Source organism: Podarcis gaigeae, assembly GCF_964106915.1.
Source record: "Podarcis gaigeae genome assembly, chromosome: 5".
In the NCBI taxonomy this organism is placed as follows: Eukaryota; Metazoa; Chordata; class Lepidosauria; order Squamata; family Lacertidae; genus Podarcis; species Podarcis gaigeae.
Window position 1 is genome coordinate 27,637,320 of NC_139681.1, and position 27,025 is coordinate 27,664,344.

General features: G+C 43.7%; 1 protein-coding gene across 37 annotated transcripts in view; it reads right to left on the reverse strand.

The window, feature by feature from the left end:
* Nucleotides 1-27,025, reverse strand: part of ANK3 (ankyrin 3) — a 380,323-nt gene that overhangs the window by 182,369 nt on the left and 170,929 nt on the right. The gene's annotated exons all lie outside the window — the stretch shown is intronic.

Consider the following 27,025-nt stretch of genomic DNA (forward strand, 5'->3'; position numbering starts at 1 on the left):
ATGCAACCACCTATATTACACAGGTAGAAACCTTTGTATGACAACAAATAAAATGACAAAATTGTCTCATTTTACAAAACTTGGCCATTTGATGCACTTAAGTTGAATTTTTTTATTTAAAAAAATGGTTTAAAAGTAGCAATCAGCAGCATAACCATCACGACGGTGAGAAAGGCATGGCATTATAAATTAACTATTGCCTTTTAAAGGGAAATAGTTAATTTATAATGCCATGCCTTTCTCACCGTCGTGATGGTTATGCTGCTGATCTACTGTAGATAAAGAATGAGTCATAATACTAGCAGTGTCAAAGCCACTGCAAAGATGAATATGCAACATGCTTTTTAAAAAATACAGGCAGCTTTTAAAATGTGATAATCATGATGACCAAACAGATGTGATACAGTATCTTCTGTTAATGGATCAGAAACATGTCATTGGGGAACAGTTCACACACCCAGGTGGTGATTTTTGGCAGCTGCAGAATTACAAAGCCACCATGCTCTATTCCTTCCCTAGGCAAGAACCTACAAGAAAACACTACGATGTAAACCAGTGTTTTCCCAAACTTGGGTCTCCAGCTGTTTTTGGAGCACTGACTACTGGTCCTGCTAGGTAGGGATGATGGGAGTTGTAGTCCAAAAACTGCTAGAGACCCAAGTTTGGGGAAAGACTGATAAAAGCAGCCAAGGGCTGAAAATACAATTCCTAGCAGGAATATGACCAGAGATTGGAATTGAATAATGGTGCATATCCCACAGAGGGAAGTTGGCAGAACCTAAGACAAGAGCATACTGATGGAGCACAAGAGTGTCAGTCTGGAGCCAGAGTCTATCACAAATGCTCATTAGTAGGAGTCAGTAACAAGGATACAGGAGAAAGCTAGCAGAAGAATAAGCTGGAAGACTAGATAAGAGGGCTGGCTGGCTGGCAAGGAGAGACCACACTAGGTGTTCATCATTGCCCAGGCAAAAAACGAACACACCTGTTGTAAACTGGACACATTTAGAACCAGGCTGCACAACTTGATTTTGGAACCAGGTGAACCAACAGACTACTACCATTTGACATGGGGTGGTGGAGCCATGCTAGGATCTGGGAGTATAATACTGACCCTTCCCTTCTGGAGTCTTGAGTGGCTCACTACAAGGTAGCTCCTTGCAGCTGATGAGGAAGTTTCAGGTTTGAGGGTTGGCAGATCCCCAAACCTCAATATATTCGCTCTCATAATATGCCACAAGCAGAGAGGAAGGGGGGAGGGACAACATGGCACACCATGCTTGCGGGGATTCTCAGGAGCATATTTCCTGTATTTGGTGTTATTGATATCGAAGGTAACTTTAACCATTATATGGCCTTTCTAGATTCAATGCACCTGTCAAACAGCATAAGAACTTGCATGACAAGTGCTAGTAATAAGTGCACCACAGCCCCATATATAACCTCAAAAGCAATAAATCTCAAATTCCTAGTGTGCTGCTATTATTTTTAAATAATAAAATAACCACTTGCAGAGGAGGCTGCTGTCTGTGGTGACCCTATTCTCCTTCTTCCAATCAGCCTCCATTGGTGCAGATGAGGAGGACACCATGCCTTGGATAGATAATTCCACCGGTTGGCAGAGACAGATCTAGAACAGTAACTCAAGCAATAACGAAGACTCTGTTTGGATAGTGTGTTGTCCCAGTGCAGGCTCATGGTTTGCAATCCACAAACAACAAGCTATAAGCCAATAGCACAGAGAACTTAGTTACAGCTCAGGGTTGCCTGTAGCGATACAAACCATGAGCCTTAGTTCTGGCAACATGGTGAGCCAAACCATGGCTAAGTGCGCCAGCAGCAAAAGTATTGGAGGAGAAGTAAAGCAGCCACTACCTCCTCTTTGTTCACCTTTGGCCATGGTATAGCTTAGTGACCCATTTGCATGTAATACTAAGCCATACCATGCAGTTTCCTCTGAGGATGGGTCATTCTTACTCTTAAGTATTCAAAAAGTAAAGCTTTTGGGTGCAAGCATGAAGCATGCCCCCAGCTCTAATTAACTGGTGTGTCCTAGGCATCAGATGATTAGAAAACAGGGCTCTAAATAATTCAGAGAATTGTGCCCCTTGTCCATACGTTTCAAGTAGCATTCCTGGCTGCTTCTCCTTATTAGTTTGAAGTCAATGAGTTCTCTTGCTAGGTTCACTCAATTAACCCCACCATCAATGCCTTGCCTACTCCCAATGCATATTCGGTTAACAAAAAGGAGACCGCCAACAATCCAAGTCCGTCTGTCGGTTCATTCCGGCAACTAAGTGGGACAATTCCAAAAGTCAATACATCCGTTCTGCCTTTCAGCAGAAAGCATTAGACTAATGCCTTTAGAATTCTGTGCCTCTCCTTTGAAACTAAAGCCTTAATTTAGAAAAGATTGGCTTTAAATTTAGCTGTCTGTCTTCACACAGACTAGTTGCCTTACAAGACGCTGCAAGGCCTGTGGCCAAAGATTCGCCTGGCTATTTCCAATCAATATGTGAACTTCAGTCTTCCTCAGCTCTGGCTGAGTAACATTAGACTCTGGACATAAAGGTCTTACAAGGCCAAGGGAGGGGGGGCAACCCTTTTTAGATGGAAATGTGTACTATGCCATTTACTTCAAGGTGAGTTAAGGCAGCTTAGCTGTATTTGAGGGCCTCTTCTGCTCCTTCTGCTAAAACAAAATAAAAAAAAAATTCCTTCCAGTAGCACCTTAAAGACCAACTAAGTTAGTTCTAGGTATGAGCTTTCGTGTGCATGCACACTTCTTCAGATACACTGAAACAGAAGTCAGTGTATCTGAAGAAGTGTGCATGCACACGAAAGCTCATACCTAGAACTAACTTAGTTGGTCTTTAAGGTGCTACTGGAAGGAATTTTTTTATTTTGTTTTGACTATGGCAGACCAACACGGCTACCTATCTGTAACTGTCTCCTTCTGCTAAGTTAGGCACTGGATTTCTGCCCCAAAGCCCCACCACCGCAGCACCACTGCAGATATGGGGAATAAACACCTCTTTTCTTTGCCTCCTCCCAGTCCTCCTCCATTCTCAGTCTCTTTTCCCTCTAGCTTTCCGTCTTCAACACATTCCACGGGATTACCCCCTTCTCCTAAATTCCTATTCTAGCTCCTACCCCTATCTTTTCACATCCTTTCTTCCCTCTACTATTATTTGATTCATTTTTATTTCAAAATCCAGTACTCCAAAAATGGACTTTCAAGAAAGCCAACTATTATGAAATATACCGCTCATCCCCACAAAATATCAACTAGGTTTAAGCAGCCCAGGTGTGCCTGGGTTTGCAGCCCAATTGTTTATATATCAATGCTGTGTCTTAAACAGTGTCAGAAACGGAGACATGAAAGCTAGGAGCTAAATGGAACCTTAAACCTAGGTTATGGGCGCAACAATTGAATGTCCAGGCACGCTTTTTCTTTTAATAACAAGTATACAAAGCTGAAAATGAATGAACTGCAGCTAAAATCATATACAGTGATACCTTGGGTTACATACGCTTCAGGTTACAGATGCTTCAGATTACAGACTCCGCTAACCCAGAAATATTACCTCAGGTTAAGAATTTTGCTTCAGGATGAGAACAGAAATCGTGCTCTGGCGGCAGCGGGAGGCCCCGTTAGCTAAAGTGGTGCTTCAGGTTAAGAACAGACCTCCAGAACAAATTAAGTACTTAACCTGAGGTACCACTGTACTGTACAGTATTCATTTTTCAAAGGTTCTAGTCCTCATCTGAAGACTGCAAAAAACAAAGCCATGCTTCACCTGCCTGCCCCCCTAATATTCTTATGAATGTCTCTTCTCCTGTCTTCAGATAGTGGCTGAAAGTGGGTATGTAGAACTTTCTTCCACTGTGCAGTTTTAATGTGAAATCTTAGGCGCAGTACTGCGCCCTGAGCTGAGAGACTTCTTACGCTAATGAAATTAGTGACTAGAACAATGGGAGTTTCGAACGCTGGGCTTAAATAAAGATTATCTGACTTTTAAAATGCTCTGCACCTCACAACCTACGCAAAACAAAGGAATTTGTGTGTATTAGACTTAAAACCAGGGCTGGGAAGGGGAAGGGGAGATCCAGAAACTGTTTCAAAATGGAAGCTCTTTGTGTATATCGCTATTGCACTGCAATTTCCTATAACTTCACATCTTTTCCACTGCAGGATGCCAAGCAATGTGATAAAAATGCTAAGAAGCTTCTGCCACAATGCTCCTGGTTAGCTACATGCATGGAAACATTTCTTTTGTTTCACTTTTCAGCGTGATCAGGGTGCTGAGGAGGATGGTGGGTGAAGGAAATGGCTGTGGATCATGCAAAATTTCTACCACTGGCTGCTGCTGCTGCTACTGCTGCTGCACTGCAGCTTCTTAGACCCCTCCTTGTGTGTTCCCAATGACATTATGATAGGTCAGGCGATGCTCCCTTTAAATAAAAGCAATGAATTTTCTGCCCCACAAACAAAAACCACAATAAAACACCACCCTTGCTTTCATTTCCAAAACTACATTCAATGTGCACTTTAAAAAGAACTCATGACTTAAACTTAACATATATTAACAGAAAGAGACTGAAAATGTAGTAAACTGGGAACCCACTGAAAATCCAGATGGGATTGCTATGGTTCACTTTATGCTTGTCTGGTTTAATAAAGCAGTAAATTACAGAACACAGTAATTTTATTTTGTGCTGCATAGCGTACGCTGTAACAAAGGCTCCCCTCCCCTCTCCAGTTCCCTCCCCCTCAAATCAAGCAACCATTGCATGTGAATATTCTCCCGAATCTGTTTCTTTTAGATACTCTAATTTATACATCAATTGGCAAAACAGGAGATACAAAGGCTTTAAAATTAATAAGATGGTCGAGAGGGACGAAAAACAATAATTTCCGGTTTGGCATTGATAGCTATGCCTGTGCTCACGTGGGCACCCATGTAACTGGTAATAGGACAGAACGGTTCTTTGTCTGGTTGCTATGAAAACTAAATGATATAAGCCTTACCTCCGAGGAAATGACTGTATGGTTATAGGCCGAAAAAGGAATTAGGACTGTGCTGAAGCCAAACGGCAGTGCGAGTGAGAATTAAGAGAGATATTTTGTAAATGCAGGCATGGGTGTTGATTCTAATCAGGGCTGCTTATAACATATGATCATAGTTAATTGTTCATTAATTCCACCATGTCATTTGTTCATAGATTACACCCTGTGCATAATGATTGTGTTGGGTTTCTCTCTTCAGTGGCGGGGATGGGGAGAGGAAAAGAAAGGAGATGAAAGGAGGGGGTGGGTGGGATAACCCTGGTTTTAAATGGTATTTCAGCTACCTTAGTCTCTTAACGTCTCTCACTTTAAGAATCTTATGAAAAGATTAAAGCCACGGTGCATTCAACATTAGAGAAAGAAAATGTTAGGGCCATGAGACTTTGGGCTTTTCTGGTGCTGAAGCACAATCACATTTTATCATCCATGACTGGTATGTTGCACATTAATTACTTCACAGTGTCTAGGCACTGAAGTGCTGTATAAATAATAAATATGATTATTACTGCAACAGACTATTGCCGTATTCATTTCTAAGTTTGGAGGAGGGGGGTGGGAATGGTGGCACCAGGAAATAATTATATCCTCCATCCCATCCCCATCCCCCCAGCTATAAGAATTATTTTGAAACCTAAATAGGCCGTGCTACCTTTTTCACCCATGGATTTCCTCTCTTACACACTTGAATATGAGTTCTGCACACAGAGACTCAGGAAGCATGATCATGCCACGCACACAAGTGAATTCTAAATTTAATGAAGGCAGGGATGAAGGATAAATTATTTATGCTGCTGCTGCTCCACATGGAAAAGGTATTTAAACACAGGGGATTGTAGTTCTGCACAAGAATTTATTTAAGGAAACAGGGTTATAGTAGTAGTATACAAGGCAAACTAGAGCAGGGACATAGAAATGGGTACATGTTTGAGTTGCCAAATGCATTATGAACTAAGACCTGCAACATTTGTTTATCGGAATTAATTTCCAGGCAAAATGGTGGAGTGAAATTATATATATCAAATAACATATTAAAACCAGTATTTTGAGTAACAGAACACAGGCAGCTGTATGTCTTCCTCAGGATCCCTTCCAACTTAATTGTATGATTCTATGGGCGTAGAAACATACACATAACAGCACTGCTGCTCTTAAACACTCTTTGCTCCCCAAAGCAACTGTCAAGGTAAAAAATGTAAACGACAGGAGTCCCAATTGAAAACCTCACGCATTAGCTCTAATACGTTGTATCATAGTCCAAAATATGTGGTGGTTACTGCACTGGCTACCCTTGCCCTAAAATATACTGTGCCACTGTAGCACCTTGAATTGAGTGTGACTGCAAGCAAGCAACTAGAATTAGATTGATATGAATCCTATGACTTGGTTCTGTTAATTTGGGCACCCACAAGGAAGTTAGGCTGCTTGCGTCCATAGCAAGGCAGAAAATGTGTGGTTTAAAACTGAAGCTGAATCTAACTCTTTTAAAGGGAACATGCTTGTTTTCTCCTGCTCTGGAGGGTAGGACTCGAATCGATGGCTTCAAGTTTCAAGAGAGGAGATTCCAACTAAACATTCGGAAAAACTTTCCGACAATAAGAGCTGTTTGGCAGTGGAACAGAGACTCCCACAAGAGGTGGTGGACTCTCTTTCCATGGAGGCTTTTAAGCAGAGGTTGGATGGCCATCTGTCCTGGTCCTTTAGCAGAGATTCCTGCTTTGTGGGGGTTGGACTAGATGATCCTTGGGTCTCTTCCAGCTCTAAGATTCTATGATTCTTTGAATATATATTTGGTGTGGTGGGGGTGGGGGAAAGAGAAACAAAGTTGTAATTTTTTGACTAGAATAGTCATGTTAGCATTGAGCCTGGGCAACTTTTAATTCCTCTCCATCAACCAGCAGGTTATCCATTAAGGCTACATTCTGCCAGTGCAAAATAATCTCCCATAGCCACGCAATCGAAAGGCAATTGAGCAAGATAAATGCAATGTTTACTGTGCTAACATCAACAACAGGTTGTTCATTAGGAAAAACAGAAGGTCAAGAGAGCCCATGACTGAATAGTTCTATAATCTGCTGCTTGATACTGTAAGGAGCAGTAAACACTGCTGCATTTCTAAAATAAGAAAAACAGGGGCCTCATTTTAGCTAGGAATCATACATACTTTCTGGCCCAGAGACTATCCTTGATGCCAGAGGCATGGGTCCTCACTGTGGTTTCTTGCACATGCTTATTTATAATCCCAGGTAGCCCATCACAGGTGTCAAATTAAAACAGAAAGAGAGAGAAAGCCCCACAAGAGGAAAAGACAGACAGAAATGAGGCACAGGACCAGCAGTGCAACACGAGACTAGTACTTGCACCATAGATTAAATTCTTGTGTCTCCCGCCTCTTGGGTTTTTACTTCCCAAAGTCCCTAATAATGCAGCAGCCCAGTTCAGCCAAAGAGAGCAAAGGTGTACAGCCGACAGCTGGACTTCTGGGAATCAGGTTCTTGGCTCAGATGCTCCTCTGTGCAAATTGGGGCACAAGCCCAGAGCCACAGATCTGCATATGATAAATCAGGCATAGGCAAAGTCGGCTTTCCAGATATTTTGGGACTACAACTCCCATCATCCCTGACCACTGGTCCTGTTAGCAAGGGATGATGGGAACTGTAGTCCCAAAACATCTGGAGGGCTGACTTTGCCTATGCCTGTGCTAAATTATGTGTATTAGATGCAATTTTAGGATGTAAATGTCACAGAATGCCATTCAATTAACTTCCCATCCAAAGAACCCTTCAGTTACTCCAACCATTTCTAGATAAAGTATTTTTTAACTTGTTTGATTCTCAAAACTAATGTACAACTCATTAATCTAGAACATCCCACAATTCAACTTCCTCAGATTCACAACCCACCCAGAAACACCTGGGATAATTAGATACCTCATGGAACCCCACCTAGAAACAGCCCTGCCACCATAATTGCAACCTAAACCTATTGTGGGAGTCATAATCTCAGAAGAAAAATGAAAGAAGGGAAATGACCCATTGAACAAATGCCTGAAGTTCATTTAGAATGCAGAAGAATGGTGCAACTAAAAAACAACAACAACCCAAAGTTTCTTACACTAAGTGGAATGTTTGTGGAGGGAGTGTCTATATCTTGTAGGCTTTCATGTCAAGGTCTTTGTGTTTTGCCTACAGATACACATTGGACTCGAGGGGACGCAGGTGGCGCTGTGGGTTAAAGCCTCAGCGCCTAGGACTTGCCGATCGAAAGGTCGGCGGTTCGAATCCCTGCGGCGGGGTGCGCTCCCGCTGCTCGGTCCCAGCGCCTGCCAACCTAGCAGTTCGAAAGCACCTCCAGGTGCAAGTAGATAAATAGGGACCGCTTACCAGCGGGAAGGTAAACGGCGTTTCCGTGTGCGGCTCTGGCTCGCCAGAGCAGCGATGTCACGCTGGCCACGTGACCCGGAAGTGTCACCGGACAGCGCTGGCCCCTGGCCTCTTGAGTGAGATGGGCGCACAACCCCAGAGTCTGTCAAGACTGGCCCATACGGGCAGGGGTACCTTTACCTTTACCTTTACACATTGGACTCTGACAGGGACACTGTCAGAGGAGGCCAGACCACCCAGAATTAGGAAGACGGACAGATTCTGCTCCCTCCACAAAACACTTCTGAAAAGCATAGTTAAGAACAGCTGTTCACTTATAGGGAAGAGGGAGGGGCAGAGTCCCACTATCACCATGCTAGCTGAGTCCCAGCCTATTTACATCAATCCTTGGACCCCAGTCAAAAGCAAGCGAGCCCATATCTGCATTGTTGTGACCCCAGGCTCTGTTGTTTTGGTCAGAATATGCTAGGATGTGATGGAATGCCAGTAGTGTGGGAGATGAAAGGGAAGGCACTGGCTTTTCTATATATAGATACAGATCTCAGTAGTCTTTGAAGTCTTCAATGTGGATGATGTCAGACATTAACAGAACTGCTGACAGGTATGTGGGTGGGTGAGTGGGTCTCATAGTTCTGGGGTTTTTTGTGCTCTCCTCATGGGAAATGCATAGAGAATCTAAACCTGCTTTGCCTCCCCCATTACAGGCTAGCAGTTGCATATCAAAATGGAAGTGCAAAAAGCAGTAGCACTGGGCAGTTGCTGGTACTTCTTGAAACATCTGAAATTGGTTTATTTCTCATTGGAAGCCGGCTTATGTCAGTGGAGGCTGAATAGGGCTATTCTCCACTAACGCATCTCTGTTGCGCAGTCTCACTTTTCTTTATAGCACACTGTTACTAGGGAATTACAAAGATTGGGCACGGAATCAGATGTTTCTCTTTTAAAAGTAAGACATGGATATTGTACTTGCCAAGTAACTAGCCATTATTAAATCAGTCTAAATATAACGCAAATGTAAATGTGCAGTAGAACTGGCTGCAAACTGAATTAGGTTTTTTAAAATAATAATAATAAAATGCTAGAAAGCTTCCCAATCAGAAAAATGCCACCTAGCAAGCTGTAGCCTAACGGGGCGGCGGGGGGGGGGGGGGAATGTAATGGAAAAGTTGTTGGATGCTACATTTGAAGCTGGATGGGTTCCATATAAATTATTCCAATAGTTCAGAAATAATTCTCACTTATTCACAAATGGCTCTGTGCCCATCCTTCTTATATGTTTTCTTAAAGGTCAAATTAAACCAAGGGAGTGGGTGGGAAATAGATTAAAAATGGACATTTTTTTTTTACTCTGTCAGCTCTGTCATTGAGAATACAATAGCAATCAGTACATCTCTGTATAATTATACATCTAAGTTGATATAAGCCCTCCAGATGCCCCAATAAGTATCCATATTAGCTTGGCATTTATAACAAAATATGTTCAATGCCGGTCAAGTCCTCAGAGCATTGTGTAATGGACAAGTAGGTATTTAATCTTCCAGGCTCTGAGTGCAAGTTTCTTGGCAGGTGCAACAGCTCGCAAACCCACATTTGTTGTCCTGCCACTAATCTCCACATTATAGTAATGCAGTTTAAAAGTACCTGAAAATCTGCAAATATTGAAGATTTTGCTAGTACAAAATTTACAGGGACAAGAACTTCAGACCAAAATGAATATACCACTGGGCATGCCCACCTGTACAGCACATCCTCATTCCCCATTCCACAGCTCATTAAGCTCCTGAACATCTATTTTACAAAAGTGCAATAGCCATTTATAAAGTTTGTGTATTCCTTATATCATCTGGCATCGGCACTTTCCAAAGCTTAATGACATTCTTAATTTTAATACTTTTACAAGATTTTCCTTTTGCTGCAGGAGAACCTAATGCAAACAAACAAACAAAAAGAGCTGCAGCCCCTATATTTTGAAGTAATCTGGAAGTGTGGTGTAATGGTTAAAGTGTTGGACTATGACCTGGGAAGGCAGGGTTTGAATCCTCACTCAGCCATGAAGGTCACTGAGTGACCTCGGGCCAGTCACTATCTCTTAGCTTAACCTACTCACAGGGTTGTTGTGAGGATGAGAAGGTGGGGGGGGGGGAGATCCTTCAAAGATAGAGGTAGTATATAAATGTAATATATATATTTAAAAATATTTCTGAAACTGCACCAAAGGCCTTACATGATTCCCATTCAATATCTCTTTAAGAAGTTGCATCCTAATTTTTTTCAGAATATTCCGTAAGTCCAGCCCCCATGTGTCATTCAGAATTTTAATCATTCAAAAGTAAAGTACAGTGGTACCTCTAGATGCAAACAGGATCTGTTCCGGAGCCCCGTTCACATCTAGAAGCAAACGTAACCAGCAACGGCACGTCTGCACACACACGCGTCGCTTTTCACCGCTTCTGTGCATGATGCCATTTCGAGCGTCTGCACATGCGCAAGCAGCGAAACCTGGAAGTAACACGCTCCATTACTTCTGGGTTGCCGTGGAGCGTAACTCGAATGCGCTCATCCCAAAGCACATTCAACCTGAGGTATGACTGTACAGTATTTAGATACGATGAACCAGAGATTTTGGCCCCATTCGTTAACTGCATAGCCAAAGATACGGTAGCATGATCTGAAATGGCAGGGGCATCAATGTAAGATGCTGTTACACACTGAAGTTGGGATAATGAAACTCATGCAGTGACACCAGCATCTATACATTCACACACACACGCACCAGACATTCAGGCAGGAACACACATGCATTTCGTGCTGGGATAAGGTGGCTGGAAAGCTTTGTCTTATAAGGTACCATACGCACCAGCTCCTAGGGGCCGAGGCAGTTTTGAAGCCCCCATTTGTGGGGGTTTTTTAGGAGGCCAGCCCCCCTCAATGTTCAGAGGTCATTCGACTCTGCCCCTTGGCTCCTCATGACATTGCATGACATCACATGTGTGATGTCAGTACGTTGCGTTGGGCCCCCTCATTCAGCTTGAGATGATGGCGCATTTAGAAGGTACAGTTATAATAATAATAATAATTCATTATTTATACCCCGCCCATCTGGCTGGGCTTCCCCAGCCACTCTGGGCAGCTTTCAAAAAAATATATTAAAATACTGTAATTAATACATCAAACATTAACAGCTTCCCTAAATAGGGCTGCCTTCAGATGTCTTCTAAAAGTCTGGTAGTTGTTGTTCTCTTTGACATCTGGTGGGAATTGTGCTTGGAAACGTACTGGGAGCCAATGTAGGTCTTTCAAGACCGGAGTTATATGGTCTTGACGGCCGCTCCCAGTCACCAGTCTAGCTGCTGCATTCTGGATTAGTTGTAGTTTCCGGGTCACCTTCAAAGGTAGCCCCCACGTAGAGCGCATTGCAGTAGTCCAAGCGGGAGATAACCAGAGCATGCACCACTCCTGGCGAGGCAGCTCCGTAGGCAGATAGGGTCTCAGCCTACGTACCAGATGGAGCTGGTAAACAGCTGCCCTGGACACAGATTTGACCTGTGCCTCCATGGACAGCTGTGAGTCCAAAATGACTCCCCAGGCTGTGCACCTGGTCCTTCAGGGGCACAGTTACCCCATTCAGGACCAGGGAATCCTCCACACCTGCCTGCCTCCTGTCCCCCAAAAACAGTACTTCTGTCTTGTCAGGATTCAAACTCTCCACTCTCCTTAGTATTTAACTCTCCACTCTCCTTAGTATTTTCGCCTACCTCCACAGCTTATGAATGCTTCTTTTGATGTTTTTGTTGCACCCAAATAAATTCTGTTACCTGCCTTGTGCCACCATTATTGCCCTCGGTACAGGTACACTCTTCTTTGTTTAATTCAACTTAAAATCAGGAATAGATTTATGAATCTTGTGATTCTGCTAAATTCTGGCCAAGCGATAAGTAATGTTCATATCATATGAATTTGTGCAACGAGGTAAACAAAACGAGAACCTGAAATAGTAACTCTGTGTCTAGCCCTAAATTTGACATGGTTGTTTATTTTGATGTTAAAACCCTAAATTAACTCCTGAAACTCATCGACCAAAACCTGTGTAACTGAAAATGTTACTCTTTGATCAGTGGGGCCATTTTTGTTTTGTTGAGAGTGGCTTTCAGGTATACTTATCCTCACATCCTTTCACATCCTTTTTTTTTAAAATGCATCATCTGCTTTGATTAGCCACTTATGCACTTAAAAGTGCTGGGGCCATATGGGGAGGAGGGAGGCAAGTACAGTACCTTTTTGGAGTCTGACAACTGTTTGAAGCAGAATGTACCATCTGAAAAGCTTTTATAGAAAGGCTTGTTTAGACACAGCCTCTCTTGGGTTTTTGACCCAAGGCAGATTGTGCATGTGGCCTTTCAAGCTGAATTTATTGTATCTGCTCAATGGTTATTCCTAATTGGACCTCCGAATAGGGGAGATTACCAGGATCTCTCAAATCTAGCTTCAAGTAGAATAACAGGAGGCAGAGGTCATCAACCTGAATTGTAGGAAATTACTCTGAAATATTGTTCACTTCACTGTTGCCAAGTCAAATGCATTACGATTCCAAAACTGGACATCTGATTTAAAAACAAAAACCAAAGAAAACCACATCCAACAATTTTCACAAACGGTCTGTGTACATCAGGGAGAGTGAAGCAACTCCTCAAAAACCATGTGGAACTATATGTCCTGTTAAACAAATAGCTATAATCCAGGTACTTCAGTATTAAGTACTATTCTTGTTGTTGTTAATCAATCAATCACCTTCCATACAATTAAATTAATCACCTTCCATGCAATAAAAACAGCAAAGAACAGTTTAAAAATTGTTTAAAAACAAAAACAAAACAGCTCCCACCCACAGATGAAAGATTCTTGGCTTGGGAAGAAATCCCAAAGCTTTTATTGCACATGGTCTGAGCATCAACTCGTAAGTACAGGAGACACAGTTCAACAGTTCATAAGCATAGTTCTAGGCATAAGTAAAGATGTCCCAACACCTGACATGCCCCTCCCACTCTGTTTTTAAATAATGGTGTGTGTGGGGGGAATCAGTGAGCCATGCAGTTCTTATCCAAAGAGAGAAGGTTGTACTTGCAAGTGAGCACATCTTGCGGGGAAGGGGAGAGTGTACTGCTGGGTCTCTTCACACTGGTTAATATAGTGAGACCTTGACAACAGGACCTGAGTCTTAATCTCTGACTCTGCCTTCATCTCAGCCAACTCTGCCAATTGCTCGGCCAATTCCCCTCCCCTGCTGGGACTTCTGGCAACAGCAGTGCAGGAACCGCTCCCCCCCCCCCCCGCATCACCACCTGAACTTTCTTTGCTCCCTCTTCCTCTGACAGATCCTGCCCTTCCTGCCCCATTTTGAATGGCACCACAGGGCCCATGACAAACATTGCAAACCAAACCAAACCTTGTAAAACTGTTTATTGTACTATGTTGCATATCCATGATAAACAACGAGGGTATACAAATCTAAGTGTGGAACCCTGAATCAATATTTTTTATTGCTTTATGGCATGCATCCCCAAACTCTGCCCCCCAGCTGTTTTGGGACTACAACTCCCATCATCCCTGACCACTGGTCCTGTTAACTAGGGATGATGGGAGTTGTAGTCCCAAAACAGCTGGAGGGCAGAGTTTGGGGATGCCTGGTATAGGCCCTATATACAATTAGTTAAGGAACCAAGTCCTTGTATAATCTGATGTTTTGACCAATGGCAAGGCTCCACTTTCTGTTTTGCGTTATTGTCTCCAGGCATTACAAAGATGGAGAGAGAAAGTGGGACTTTGACTGAAGTGCATGCAAGTCTCTACTCACTCCAGCGCCTTCCAAGTTCTTGTGTATGCTATCTGAATAACACATTTTCACAAGTCACAGGAATGAGCCTCTGGGTTCCCTGTGAAATTCTGCCATAGTCTTTGCTTCAAGGTCCTGCTTCTGTTTCTTGCTCTCAGAGGTGGAGGAAGGGGGGCGCGGTGGGGGTGGACCACCCCGGGTGTCTTCGTTGAGGGCGTGTGTGTGACATTTGGCACACTGCCTGCCCGCAACTCCCAAGCCTACCCCGAGCCGTCGGGGAAGGAGGGAGCTGCGCCACTTTGCCGGTGGCATTCCCTTCTCCCTTCGTTTTGACAGGTTGGGGGAGGCTTGGGAGCCGTGGGCAGGCAGTGTGCCGAACATCCGCCATCGACAGCTTCCTCCACCCCATGGGCAGCATGCTCCGCCCCCAGTTGCAGGCCGCGCCCCCTGCTCCGTGCACCTGAGTGGCCATCCCACGCCTGGGAGGGCACCCTCTGTGCCCCACACCACTCGGGAGTGCGTCCGTCCTGGCCAGCGTGGGCATATGCTCCGCCGCTGCTTGCTCTCCCTTTCACTGCAGGCCATTTGGCTTTCCAGCCTATCAGTTTCATGCTTTCGACTTTTGAACTCCTGAATTCAGTGCTGCCAGGTGCTTGAGTCTGGGGGAGGGAGTTGCAACAGGTGGATGACCTGCAGCAAGGCTAAGTCAAGCAGGCAGCAAACAAGTTAAAATCTGTAACTTGGGAGGCAGTCCAAAAGCCAAGAGTCTAGCAGTGCAAAGGAAGATACCTGGTAAAGCCCTTGTGGGAGTCTGTTCCACTGTCAAACAGTTCTTACTGTCAGAAAGTTCTTCCCGGTGTTTAGTCAGAATGTCATTTTTTGTAACGCAGGTCCTAGCCTCCGGAACAGGAAGAAAACAAGCTTGCTCCAACCTTAATGTGACAGTCCTTTACATATTTGCACATAGCTATCCTATCTCCTCCCAGTCTCCACTTTACCAAGCTACCATACCCAATTCTGTCAACCACTCCTCATAAGGCTGAAAGCAACATATTTCAGCATTCAGTGGAAAAATGTGTTCCTTCCTATGGAGGACTGTCCTATATAGATGCTTTGATTGCATTCCCACTGTCATAGGAAATCTCTTCTCTCAACTACTGTTTTATCTTTTCATCTACCGATAGCGGAACAGCAATCTTCAGTTATCATAATTTTTATTTTCACAGCTTCAAAGTCCTGGTTGTTTTTGATTAAATCATGGCAGGAAAACCTTGGACTGTAATATATTCAACACATCCATAAATTCTCCTTGAAGAGGTTTTCTTTGCTAAGTTTGAAAAAGTGTACAAAGGAAAGCCTTTTCTAGCTTGTCTTTTAACTTGCATTTTTAGTATATTTATTCAGAACTAAAGGAACGACTTAACTTTCAGAGCGTTTGTTGTACGCACAGCAAAAGAGTTTGTAACGGATGAAATGGACTCTGGTGTGTGAAAATGTAGGCCATAATAAATAATTGCCATAATTGTTGGTCTTATGCCATAATTGCCAGTCCTTAAGGTGCCAGAACCCTTCTCCCCAGCATGGTTCAACTTTCATACATTCACTATGAGCCAAGAGTTCCAGAATACAATTGGCCTAAACGTATATTGGTTTATTCACAACATGCATTCGTAGGTTACTGTAGAAACAAGAAATGTCAAACTTTTTGAAGAGGGCTAAGGAACCCTTCGGAGCAAATTTAGGGATTGGAATGCAGCAGGGATGGTGGGAACCACACAAAAAAAATGAATTCCCTCCCTTGATGGAAGTATTACCATGTGTTTCCCAAACTTGGGTCTCCAGCTGTTTTTAGACCTATGATTCTCATCATTCCAGTGGTCAGGGATGATGGGAATTGTAGTCAAAAACAGCTGGAGACCCAAGTTTGGGAAACACTGTGTTAGATATAACCCAGTGATAAACACACACAAAAGCATAAGTTAATATCTACGAATAAAATATTACTGATTTTTATAAAAGAGCTTTATAACAGCCAATGTACCATGTAGCTCAGACAACAATCAAGACTCAGTTGCCAACTTTCAACATATTGACATACTGCTTTTGCAATTTGACCTTGGTAGGTGGCAGTCATAGAAAGGGGTCCATCATCACACACTGCAGCTCTTGGGGTATGGGGGTTTCCCCCCCTGAGGGTTTGGAGGGGCTTTAAAAAAAGAAAAGAAAACCCTTAACGTTGAATTTGTGTGGGTGGAATGAATGCAGCATATTGTTGAGAGGGCTAAACGTCTGGTTATCAAAAAGTGTTGGTGAACTGGAAGGTCAATCACATGAAAAGTTACATTGTAGCCTGGGAACCTTAACAAAATGAGTCCATACATTGAGCTGGGAGTGATTTTCAATAGATGCAACACAGTGGCAGGATGACATGGGCTGCCATACGTCATTTGCAATGTTAGTCATGGCTGAATTTAAGAAGAAGTCAATGCAGAGGCTTCAACAAAGAGCTGACATATTGTAGCGGCTAAGAGTATAAACTGTGAGCTCAAATCTCAACAGTTCAAATCCCAAGGTTCAAATCTCAGCTCAGCTATGAAATCACTAGGTGACTGTGGGCAAGTCGTCTTTCACACTCCTATCTGCAGGGATGGGCTAAATGATCTCCAGAGAACATTTTAATGACAGAAATCGGATTAGAGGACAGCTTCCTGAAAAGTTTCCTGAAAGACCCACAGAGTGTGTATCCATTTCTTACGATTTTCCTCCTGTCCACAGCCGCAACTCCCGGCTTCCTTTCAACAACAGATCACCTTCTTCCAAGTGGCATAATCCCAAAGCCAATTTGGTTTGGCAATGTGATGATACCACTGAGGCAAAGCAGAATCCGATTCAGAACAAAGGCAGTGCTTCCCGATCTGGAAGAATGCAAAGAACATAAGAAGAACTTCGCTGGATCAGGCCAAAGACACATCTAGACCATAGTCCTGTTCTCACAGCGGCCTACCACATGCTTACGGGAAGCTCATAAGCTGAATAGGCACTAAACTCACTCTGAAGTCATTTCATTTGCCCAGTGGCGGAGGAAGTGGGGTGCGGACCACCCTGGGTGTCATCACTGGGGGGGGTGACAAAATGACAAAAATATGAGTTTTTTAAAAATTGGGCTCCCTGAACTTTTTAGTTAGTCAACAAATGTAACAAAACACGGCTGGCACTGAGCGCCACACTGCAGGGGCTGGCACTTACCACAGGGCCTGCAGAGTGCCTGAGACTTTGCGCTGCCTGAAATGGCTGTGTGGGACTTGAGTCTGCCCTCCACCTCTCTCTCAACCACCCTACAGCTGAGGGGGAGACGGTGGAGAGGCTCCATGCAGCGTGCCCTGCCCCCATGGGCAGCTCACCCCGCCCCCTGCTGCAGGATGCGCGCCACACCCGGCACCTGAGCAGCTAGCATTCGCCCTCACATGATTCTGTCACATAACCAAACTCGATTGGCCATGTGATTTTGTCACTGTGACTAGGATGAAGAGAAGCTCTTCATCAATAACGTTACTGCATCTGTGATTGCTCAGAATCGCAAAAAAGACTCAAAGAAATAAATAACTATCTGACACTTAGAAGACATCTGAAGGCAGCCCTGTTTAGGGAAGTTTTTAATGACTGACGTTTTGATGTATTTTTAATCTTTTGTTGGAAGCTGCCCAGAGTGGCTGGGGAAACCCAGCCAGATGAGCAGGGTAGAAATAATAATAATAAATTCATCATCATCATCATCATCATCATCATCTTCATCTCAGTGGAGCAATGCTGCCTCTGCTCAAATGCCTGGTGGTGTGGGTGGAGTCACAAAGACCTTGCTTGGATGTGTGTTAGGGGACGGCCTGCCTTCCTATCCAGTGCCACTCAGCTACACCATTTAGCCTACCATGGAGTGTTGTTGCAAAGTTTATTTAGATAAAGAATGCTAAGGAAGTTGGGTATTTAGAAAAAAAATCACAGTATAAATATTAACTATCATTAGCATCTCAGAAATAATGAATGATAGTAGCGGATGGGTGAGAGATTGCCTACTCTCGATGGGGTTACACTCCCTCTGAAGAAGCAGGTATGTAGCTTGGGGTACTCCTGCATCCATTGTTGTCACTGGAGGCTCAATTGGCCTTGGTGGCATGGAGGGCCTTCCATCAGCTCAGCTGGTGGCCCAGCTGCTCCCTTGTCTGGTCAGGGATTGCCTACATTCTGCCATCCATGCTCTGGTGACCTCTAGGTTAGATAACTGTGACATGTTATATGTGGGCTGCCCCTGAAAATGGTTCAGAAACTTAAGCCGGAGTAGAACTCTTGCTCACCAGGGCAAGGCAGTTTGAGCATATAACACCAATACTGACCCGACTGCACAGGTGGCCAATTGGTTTCTGGGCCCAATTCAAAGTGCTGGAACAGCTCAGGACTGCAATACCACTGGTTTTCCCCATATGAACCAACCCAGACCCTGCAATCATCATTTGAGGCTCTATTTTATCAAAGGAAGCTATTGGCTTAGTTCTGAAAATGCTGGGGTGTGTGGGGGGGGGGAATATAAATTGATTGATTGATTGATTGATTGATTGAATGAATGAATGAATTAATAAAAATTTAACATGTGGGTCTGCATTATTACCACTTTGAAAACAAATGACTATTTGAAGAAATATGCCAAGGGTTGTGAACAAGACGGTGGTAAAAAAATTTCTAGAAGGAAATGAAATAAAGGATAATAACATGAATATATCCTTCCCTCCCAAACTCGCCACCCCCAATCTATTTCTGAACAGACACAAATATCTTAACATGCAGCATATGAGTAATTCTCCTATGCAACTGAGTTTAGGAAGCAGAGATCAGATACCAAAGATCTGCCTTGAACCATAAGGAAATGAGAGCAGTTTCTAATTAATGTGGTAGACAGTCCTGGCTTTGCCATCTTCCAATTTTGGCAGAAAGATGTCATCTGCTTTGTCTTTCTTCCCAAAGGTGCCAAGGAAGCAAAGTGCTAATTCAGTCACATCTTGCTTGTAAGAGCAGCAAAATGGCCTGCTCTTCACATCCTCCTCCAAAACAATTACCTACTCCACATTTATATGACCACTGTGGTTGCCTTTGGGTCACCACCAAGTTATAATTGCACCAATACAATGTAGTGGGTGTTACTAGACTAGGCATGTTTGGGCTCAAGTCCTCACTCAGCCATGATGCTCAGAGGGCCAGTTGCTTTCTGTCTGCCTAGTCGACCTCACAGGTTTGTGGTGAGGTAAAATGGGATTATTCCATATACAGGACCTAGACCTCCCTGGAGGAGAGGAGGGATATAACTGTCACATATTCAAATGTTTGCACACCACTGTACTTTTGAGTGCCTTTTACTGTTGCCTCAACCGAGCAGAACTTTGTTGAAACCCTCCAGTATGTTGGAGGACTACATAGTCAAGCTGGGAAAAATAAATGAATAAACTCATGGCTTGTATCCAGTATTGTCCCTTCTGCTCCCAGAGGACTCTTTGACCCAGAAGAAGCTTCCATGAATGGAGAAAGGAAGAGGGCAATGTGGCTGGTTCTCCATTCCTTCTGCAGCCATTTGTACTTCTATCTGCTCCAGAGAGTCAGGGTATCCTCTGGAACTGCATATAAGGTGGCATGGAGCATTGTAACCCAAATGCTGTGATGCCAAGTAAGATGGGGCCAGAATGAGTGCTGACCTCAATAAAACTGCTGGAATTTCCCAAACCAAGAGTCCAAGTCTTTTGTCTGAGGATGAGAGCCAGGACAATAAAGTGGGAATTTTTTTATTATGAAAAATGCCTCCATCCTACTTTCATTCATTTGGACCAATGGGTCTTCAGTGAATGGAAGGATATAGCCCCATCTCTTTGCCATAGAAGGAGGCATAAGGGGGGAGGGGAGATAATTATTTTTAGATATTATGTCTCACATAAAAGAAAAGGAGCCCTCGGGAACCAAGAAAGGACTTGTCCACAGAACCCCAGTGAAAGTAACACAGAGAAAAGAACAAAACAATAGTTGTGTCAGCAGCTGAAGATATATCATGGAAAAGAAGTACAGAAAATTGGCCACACAATTTAGTGAGAGATAATTGAAAATGTGAGTAAGTGCAGATTCAGCGGAATGACAAAAAAAAGCCCACCCACATTGAAAATGGGCTATGAAGAGCAAAATAAAATTGATATATCAAGTAAGAAGTACTTGCATTCAAGTACTTGCAGATTGAAATGTACAAGAGAATTAGGGCAATAATTACAGAAGGAAAGAAGATCAAGAAATAATGAGAGAAACAAAAGGTGACTTTCAGGGTGTGTGGTTTTTTTTAAAGTACTGGAAGAAAGTTGGAGATTATTATATGCAACATTAAAGGAAGAATTGTAGCAAAATATATACTCCATTGTTTTTTAAATAAAATAAAATAAAATAATGATCTAGCACTATCAGTGCTGCAAGACCTGGCCTTGCTAGATTGGGAACTGTCCATAGCTAATAACAGTACAACATTCAAAATAGACCAAAGAGTATCTATTTAAAAGGCCCTGCTAAAAACAACATCCCCAGCCAAGGAATCCCTCACTTACATCTTCAAATGGCCAAACGTGATTGCTCATATTATTTCCATAAAAAATATCAAAACCATGAGTACTTCATAGTAAAGCATCAAGTCTGTAAATTATATACCAGCTTTTCTATTTAACAACCACCTGATCAAGTTAGAACTTGATGCTTTTAACGGCATAAACATTAGTGAATGGGGATGAGAGTCCAGCCAAAGAATGTTGGCCAGTCACCAAGAGTATCGAACACTAGCTTTTTTAATAGTACAAAATTACCAAGGCATCAAATTCTGAAAACAAGTAATGCTCTTCTAGGCTGCATCAACAGAGAAGCACAGTGTCCAGATCAAAGATGTCATAATCCCGCTCTATTCTGCCTTGGTCAGACCCCAACTGGAGTCCTGTGTCCAGTTCTGGGTACCACAATTTAAGAATACCTTGACAAGCTGGAACACGTGCAGAGGAGGGCAACCAAGATGATCAGGAGTCTGGAAACAAAGCCTTATGCGGAATGGCTGAGGGAGTTGAATATGTTTAGCCTGAATAAGAGGAGGCTGATAGGGTAGCCATCTTCAAATATCTAAAGGGATGTCACAGGGGAAGATGGAGCAGGCTTGTTTCCTCCTGCTCCAGAGGGTAGGATCCAAACCAATGGCTTCAAATTACAAGGAAGGAGATTCCAACTAAACATCTGGAGTTTGGGAGGGAGTGGAATGGGCTCCCTCAGAAGGTAGTGGATGCTCCTTCATTGTAGGTTTTTAAGCAGAGATTGGATGGCCATCTCTCAAAGATACTTTAGTTGAGCTTCCTGCATTGCAGGGGGTTGGACTAGATGATACTTGAGGTGCCTTCCAACTCTACTATTCTGTGATTCTGTGTCTTTGGACTACAGTACTTCAAATTTTGAGGGGAACACTACAGACGTGATATAGCAGCATGGGAACTAGCTAATTCTGTAGTGTGGGAAACAGCTCGCAGAAAGCTGAGTAAGTAAGCCACCCAGAGTGGCTGAGGAAACTCAGCCAGATGGGCGGGGTATAAATTATAAATTACTACTACTACTACTACTACTACTACTACTACTACTACTACTATGTATGCCATTTAACAAAAATGTTCAAGGATAACTTCTTACCCTTTTTAAATATTTGAACTCTTCACACTGCTCATGAAACTGAGAGCAGGATGTGCCCCTAAATATTGGAATACAGTATTCTGGGTTGGGAAGTGAGGAGAATTTCTTCAGCCACCCCTGAGCTGCCAGCATATTTTAATTATTACTCGCTATCACCATCACCACTTCCATAGAGTTGTTATAACATTTTGCAGCTCTTCGCTTACTGTTCCTTAAAACCCTGTGAGATACAGGTGAGGCTGCAGCAAAGTGGCCACAATTGCACATCGTGCTAATGTCTGGTTTTAGTATGAAATGAACAAGAAGCACATCACATAAGGAGTCTGTGTGCTTCTCCCTTCCCCCTGGCCAGGAGGATGGAGCTGGGAGAGCATGCCCACTCCAGCTCAGGCACATCTGGCTGAGCTATCATTTAGTGTGACACGCAACATGGCCAACGACTTGACCAGTTTGAATTGGTGTCTCCCCACCTCACCTTCCACAACAGGTGTCCAACCTGCACATTAGACTCTCCGCCTGTTCAGGCACACATGCTATATTAAACTTGCGCTTAGATTTGGCATTCTCCGGAAGCGCAAATATGAAATATTATTTCAGTTGGTTAGAGCATGGTGCTCCTAATGCCATGGTTGCAAGTTCCACCCTTGTATGGGGCAACTGCATATTTCTGCATTGCAGAAGGAGTTGTACCGGATGATCCTCAGGGTCCTTTCCAACTCTACCATTCTATGACTCTATGGTTTTAATCTCGTTCTATCACAGGTGGGCCTTTGATTAGGCAGTATACGGCAGCTACTGATCCCTGGACACCTGAACCCTGGGGCACAACCAACCAGGAAGTTCTCTGATATGGAAGGACCACTGAGATGAATGGGAGATGTTTCCATTCATTTCACAGAGACTTGGATAATATAGTTTCCTAGAGGAATGTATCCTAGGACAACTAGCAGACAAGAAAAAAATTGCTTGGCTTTTCTGTTTTGGATACCCCAGTCTCTTGAACTGGCCCCCAATGCCTTGAAATGCAGCCAAAAGACAAGCCCGCATGGATCCGATGCCAAATAATATTTTATTCCCGCCGCCAATTTCCTCCTACCAGTCACCCACACAAGGGCTGGCACCACCCCCAAGCCTCCTCCTCTCCCTCTCCCCCACTGCTCTGCCACCCCTCCCTCTCTCCTCAGTCATCTACTCCCAATAAATGCTGCTAGCACTGCCATCCCCCCCTCTCCTCCTGGCCCCTCATCCTCTGCTTTTGGTTTGTCGTGTTACTAGTGGCAATAGTTTCCCCTCCAGCCTGCCTCATTCTGGGTGAGACAGCTGGGAGAGCGCCTTAGATGGACCCCCCTGGCCTTTCCCCAGTGAGTCAGGGAGGAGGAGGAGAGCTCTGCAGGAGCCTCGCCAGGTGGGTTGGTGGTGGTGGTGGCGGCAGAGCCTGTGGGCCGTGAGGCGAGCAACGAGGGGGACCAGGGCTACCAATTTGTCACAGCCACTTCACAGGTATTGGCTTTCCCCACGAATGTGCTGGCCTTGTCCCCACCCTTCCATACATACATACTATTCAGTCAACTCACATCCCTAGAGAGTTGCTGTCTCCGTTATGCTTGTACACAGAGATGGGTTGAGTATAGGAAAGCGAGGAGGTTAACATGCATTCAAAAAGGCTGGGCACATTGCAGCCCCATTTCAACAGGGTCTTACTCAATTCAGGGTTCAGACTTTCCTTCCTGCCCATCACCCCCTTTCTCCTTTGCCTTATCACATGCCAGACTTCCATTTAAATTATGGCACTTGTTGTTTACAAAGAAAGGGAAGATTTGCGTGCTCCCTCTCCCCCGACCAGTTACATGCCCTGTAGGTTCTTTTCTGCTGCAGATTATGAGGATTGTGGTCATCTGAGAAGCCACCTCACAGTGTCTCTCCTGCCATCTTTGTAACTCGCCTTTGGGTTACAAAGTGGTGAGAGGGAACTGTTAATATTGTCTTCCTTATTGATACTTCACAGTTCCACACTCACCCAAATCCATACCTCTGGTTAAGCTCTGGTTACTAAAATGTATTAGAATGCTCTCCCCTCCACCCGTTGGCATATATAATTCTTAATGATACCATGGCACTTGCATCGCCCTTGTGAGACCTAGCTGCACCCAGGCTCCACCCACCAATCTACAAGGCCTTGCCCCTTGGGCTCCTCCCCCTGGGTGTATGCAGCAGTATATTCTCATCTGTCAAATGTTGCAGAAGATGACATTTTGTGCGGTCCATTCAGAGACAGGCAATGGAGACAGGGGTATTACATAAGACAGGCCTGATTCACCGACTCTTTTGTACACCTGAACTGGGGAGGTAGGAATAAGCAACACTCTTTCCTAAAGCACTTAACTGAAGTCTCACTGGTTTCAACTCTACTAGATTATCTGAAAAGAGTTAGGTGGTCTGGTGGCATTTTCAGAGCCAACCTGGGGGAGAATTGTATTCGAAGAAGAAGAAGAAGAAGAAGAAGAAGAAGAAGAAGAAGAAGACAGACTTAAAATACAAAGAGGGTGAAACTGCTTCCTAAGATTGCAGTCCTAATATTAGATGGGAATCATGTCTGTCTGGTGCTGTTATTAACAGGCTGTGTTCAGTTCTGCAAACTGAAACCATCACATGGCTAAATCTCTGTTGCCTCAATTGCCCAGGGATTCTAACCATCACCAGTGTTTTAATATGACTGGAAGCCTCCCAGAGGGTTTTTTCTAATACGGTTCAGGTAAAGGGTTAGCCTTTGAGCATCAGCATTGCTGGTGGGTCTTATCTGCAGTGACTCACAATTCACAGAGAAAAAAGGGGGGTTGCTAATTAAAAAGAAACTAAACCACCACCTTAATGAACAGAGAGATGAGACATGGATTCCGTGCTGCACAAAGGAAGGTCAGAATGGTTGTTGCTACAGTCAATATGCACCCTGGTTGGATCTGCAAATGCACCAAAGTTAACCCCCAGGTTCTTTCCTTCTCTCTCTCTCTCTCTCATTCACTTCTTAAATAAATTCAGCATGTCTGTAGCATACACCAAGAGAAAAAATATATTGCCCAAAAGGCAGGTTCACTACTCTGAAACCTTTCTCCCATAACACAATCCTGAAAGAAAATCCATGGCATTTATGATGACTGCAAATTTTTTTTTAAAAAAAATTGGCCATGTCCCACCCTGGTTGCTAGGAGATTTCCCTTCTAAGACATCATGCTGTATAAACAATAAAGCATTTCTGTCGACATAGCAATTGTCTAAACCACTGAATCAAGAGGCACTTATTGGCATGGTCACCCCCTGCCTCCTCCACTTCTATATTCTGCTCATATGACAACATGAATAATCACAAAGGCACCACACACTTGCTATTGTTAAACCTAAGCCTACTTGAAAGAAAATACCCAGCTCCCTTGTAAGAAAGTTAATGGGAGGCTATGAATTTCAACTCTGACTCCAAAAACGCATGCACGCACACACAGAGAGAAAGACGCATGTTGAGGGGTGACCCTTTTTGAAGACTGCATTCCTGCGAGTGTTTGGGGCGGGACGGAAAGAGACCCTGGTTTCATTTTTAAAGCATAAAATAAACTTTGGGGGTGGGGATCATGAACATCTATATCATCCTTGCTTTTCAAGTGGAAAAGCCAGGAAATCAACCCTTAGGGCTGCATTTTGTCCCCCTAGTTTCATCTATGCAGAAAAGGAGACAAGAGCAGTAATTTAACAGAAAGCCTGCTCATGCCCCTTTAAATGGGAGAAATACCCATAAACCTTCATGCTGCAGTACACACTTTGCTGCAGCCATCTATATACAGCCTTCTAACGGTCTTACTGTATCAGAAGGCTCCTTAGTGCCTTTTCTCTCTCATTACACTCAGCACTGCTTTTTGCAGTGAAAAGAGAAGGGGGGTGGGGAGGAAGAAAGCTGAGGAAATGAGAAGCTGCCACCCAAGCCACAGAGGCGCATATGTACAGAAGGAATTTACAATGTGTCCTTTAAGGAAACACATGCATCAGTGCTCAGAGCCCATTAGATTATGCGTCCCTTAGGGAATATCACAAAGGGACATGAAAATGCAACATAACCTCATTCCTGTGTTCAGACTATAGGCATCTGAGCTGCTTCTGTATCTTTTCCTTAAAGAATATTCACAGCTATTAAGCACCAAGAAACCACCACAGGGCCCTTTTCTGGTGCGTAAGGCGTCCTCTTAAAGGGCAAGCCCACACAGCGTCTTCATTTAGGGTTCTGCTCTTATTTTCCACTATTGTGTTTCAAGTCTTACGTTGGGGGAAGCCAGCTGGCTTCAGTCAAAATTCAGCAAGGGCTAGCACACACTAGATTGGCATGCCCAGGACTCAGTTTACCCCAAGTACCTCTGCACCCAGGGTAATTACAACACTACTGGGGGAGGGGATGTTGGAACGGGGCTCAGTAATCTCACACCAATATTTCAACCTAACAAAAGAAAGTTTATAACAACAGTTGATTTAGGCATTATTTCCCCATAAAATAGGCCGTCAAGATAAAAAACACATATTGCAGCAGCACATTCAGTGACTTCTGTTGAAATTAATGGATTATTTCAAAGGTGAACATGTGAGAGAGCCCCAGCAGAATTTCTGCACAGATTTATTACCAACAGATCACAAACCAACTATTTATCCTCACGTGAGAATTACGCAGATGCTAATTGTTTAACCTGCAAAACTGCCATTTCTTAAACTGACTTCCATTGCACTGAAATAAAACAAGCTCACATCTCAAGACAATGTGATAATCTGCCGGGGTGGGGGGTGGGGGGTGGAGAGAATGCCCACCACCTGCGCTGGTCACTGCAACAAATCTAGAATCTCTGACTTTAAAAAAAGAAACATTTGCCTTTCAAAGCGACCCCCACCCCCACCCACCGCAAGTTTTGGCTTGCAATGACATTTCACAGCCTTAACAATTATCCACCGTCACCAAGTTACAAGCGTACCACATCTCTGCTCTCA